Below are 211 nucleotides of genomic sequence, written 5' to 3'. Positions count from 1 at the left end.
CCTGGTCCGGCCGTGGGAGCGAGAACTCGCCGCACAGCCACACGGTGTGGGTGGGAGCAGCCTGGCTCCGAAAGGGCCCGCGGAGCGAGACTGACAGGGCCCCCAGGAGCCGTTGCCCCGGCGACGGGGACACATTGATAAAATCTAAAATGGAACCGCGATGACAGCTGCTCATTGGCTGCCGGGAGGGGACTCCTGTCCCTAGGCAGGG

Source organism: Crocuta crocuta, unplaced genomic scaffold, assembly GCF_008692635.1.
Source record: "Crocuta crocuta isolate KB4526 unplaced genomic scaffold, BGI_CrCroc_1.0 scaffold296, whole genome shotgun sequence".
In the NCBI taxonomy this organism is placed as follows: domain Eukaryota; kingdom Metazoa; phylum Chordata; class Mammalia; order Carnivora; family Hyaenidae; genus Crocuta; species Crocuta crocuta.
This window is presented reverse-complemented; position numbering follows the sequence as displayed.